The sequence below is a fragment of the Delphinapterus leucas genome, chromosome X, assembly GCF_059928025.1.
Source record: "Delphinapterus leucas isolate spDelLeu-1000000601 "Yukka" chromosome X, BTC_Dleu_Yukka2, whole genome shotgun sequence".
Lineage (NCBI taxonomy): Eukaryota > Metazoa > Chordata > Mammalia > Artiodactyla > Monodontidae > Delphinapterus > Delphinapterus leucas.
In genome coordinates, this window is record NC_143150.1 from 93855416 (window position 1) to 93858497 (window position 3082).

Below are 3082 nucleotides of genomic sequence, written 5' to 3' on the forward strand. Positions count from 1 at the left end.
AATTTCTGATTATATTAGAGTACATTTTCATTGAAGAAAATATGAAACTTGCAGGTAAGCACAAAAAAGGCATTATAAATAACCCAAAGTCCCAGCATCTAGGAAAAAACCACTGTTAACATTCTGGCGCGTGTTTTCATGTTTTATGTTATGCATGAATAAAATTTTTAACAAACGTTTCAAACTGCATATTACTTTTCAATCTGTTTTTAATTAAACTATATTTCATACACATTTTCCCAAGCCATTAAATATTCTTTAAAAATATTTTTAATAGCTTTTTTGTATTTCACTAAATAAAGGCATTTATTTATTGAGCCAATCTTCTATTGTTGGATAATTAATTGGTTTCCAAGATTGGCTACCATAAGAAATGATGCTGTGGACATACTTATAGGTAAGTCATTGCAAAAATTTATAATTATTTCCTTAGGACAAATTCCCAGAAGACCAGTGGTCAACATTTAAAAGTTTTTAAACATAACTGACCACTTTTCTGTATGAACTTCATAAAATTTATACTCTGGCCAGCTGTGTTCAAGGGTACCAGTTGCTTACACACGTAACAACTTTGTGTACTATAATTTTATTTAATTCTTGTCAGCTTGATACACAAAAGGTGATATATACCCCATTGTTTTAATTTGTACTTTATTATTAAAGAAGCTAAAATTTTCTTAAAAATAAAATGATTAGCTCTGCAATTTTGTGAATTACACTTTCATGGCCTTTGCCAATTTTAATTTTTTTTGATTTGTGAAAGCTTTTTATTGTATATATTTATTTTTAAACTTCATGTGTAGTAGTGATGTGTTCCCAGTTTTGTTTATGCTATTCCAATAGAAAAGCACAATATGCTTAAACTTTTAATATGTACTGTTTTTCCTTTATGCATAGGAGTGTAACATTTTTATATAGTCAAATAGACCATTTTTTAAAATGATGTTGCTTTCAGTGTCATGATTAGAAAAGCTTACTGCACTCCAAGGTTAGATAAACGTGTACCTATATTTCCTTCTGGAACGTTCATGTTTTTTTCTTAAAAATTTACATTTTTAGCCCAGCTGAAATCTATTCTGGAATATAATAAAGTTAACTTAATTTTTCCACAAGTATTTAGTCAAATTATATAACAAATATGATTTAAATGACACTACTATCCTATGCTAAATTCTTAAACATTCCTGCATTTGTTCTGGACTTTCTATTTTTCTTACCTTGAATTGTTCGTCTAGTCCTGTGCCCGTACCACATTGCTCAAATTGTTGTGGCTTTATAATATATTTCAACATTTGGTTTCAGATTCCTTCTCATTTTTCTTTTAAAACTTTTCTTGGTTATTCTTTCATGTTTATTCTTCTGGATAAACTTTGAAAGCATTTTGTCAAGTTGCAAGAATGTTCAGTTGGTATTGGATTAGATTAGAAATGTATCACATTTATAAAGCAAATTGGGAAGAATTAACACTTTAATAATAATGAATTTTCCTATCCAGAAATACAGTGTCTTTCTCCATTTTAAACTCTTGTTAAAGTATTTTTTGATTTTCTTTACACAGTATAGCACATTTTGAAACTATGGTATATTTTTTGCTTCTTTTGTAGATGAAATATTTATTTTTTAATATGTAAAAGTCATTGATACTTGTATACTTATGTTCTTATCCACCACTTCCTAGTAGTTTTAACATTTTCATGAATGATTTTCTTGAGATTTCAAGGTAGGTTAAAAAAAATGAAAATAGCATTAGTTTTGTTCCCTTTCTAATATTTATACCTCCTATTCCTCTTCTTGTTTTATTATATTGTTTGGAACTCACAAGAAATAAAAAAGAATAGTGATTATTTTAAGCATCTTTATCTTATTCCTGACCTCAGTTGAACAGCCTGTCAGAATTATATAAAGTGTTGGTTTGCAAAATATGCCATTTATCATTTTAAGAAAGTTTTCTTCTAATCCCAGTTTACTACACATGTTTATATAATTAACGGATATTTAATTTTATTATCTATTAATTAATTGGGGACATCTATTGAAATTCTGGGTTTTCTCTTCTTGATGTGATAAATTATGTTAGTAGATTTAAAAATATTAAATAATCCTTGCATTCCTGGTATAAACTCTTTTTCATTGTGGTGTACTATTATTTTCATGCTGGATTCAGTTTGCCAATGCTCTGTTTAAAGATTTTTGTTTCTACATATTCACTAGATTATTTAATAAGCTTTCTCTCTGAGTGTTTAATCTTTATCAGGTTTTAATACTGGGTTTTGCTAGCTTCATAAAATGAATTGGAAGCTTTCCATCATTTTCCCTACTTCGGAATTATTTAAATAGCGTTGGAATATTATAAAAATGAAAATAACACGAGAATTCATTGCGACAAGGTTTGTGATTTCTTCCAGTTTCTGGTCTATTCCAACGTCTTACGTCTTGAACCAGTTCACAGGGCTCTTTCTCAGAAAAGTGCTTCTGGAACGTTAATGTGCATACAGATCTCCTAGGGATCTCATTGGTATGTAGATTCTGATTCATTAAAACTGTACCAGGTAGTTCAAGTAGCCCACTCTCTAGAGAGTCACTTTAATTCACAGAAAGATAGAAGAATATCTAAGGAGAAGGATTATGTCTTAGGTCTTGTCCTCTAGCAGGAGACGCTAATTTGAGGACTCATGTACATATGATTTATTTTAAAAGTGCTCCCAGGAGAGACTGGCATGGGAGTGAGGGGAACAGGGTAGAGGAGAGAAAGAAGCTGAGCAAGGGTGTGTGTTTAGGAGATGTCCCAGCCTCAGCTTGATCCCGCAGGGAGCTCTGGAGGGGGAATTACAAGTTTGTCCGGACTCCGGGCAAAGGAACTGTGCTTTGTTCTCCTGCACCGGCTAAGGGCTGTGGGGTCCAAGGGTAAGGTGGGAGTGATGTAAACTTCCCGGTAATTCCTGCTCTGATGGCTGTGGGCAAAGTGGTTCGGGTGGCCTGAGGTCAGTCCTCACAAAAAGAGTTGCAAAAGTTGTGGGAGGGGTTACACACTGTTAAGAGGTATCCAAGGGGATGTGGGCAGAGCAATGACAGTACTGGCTTG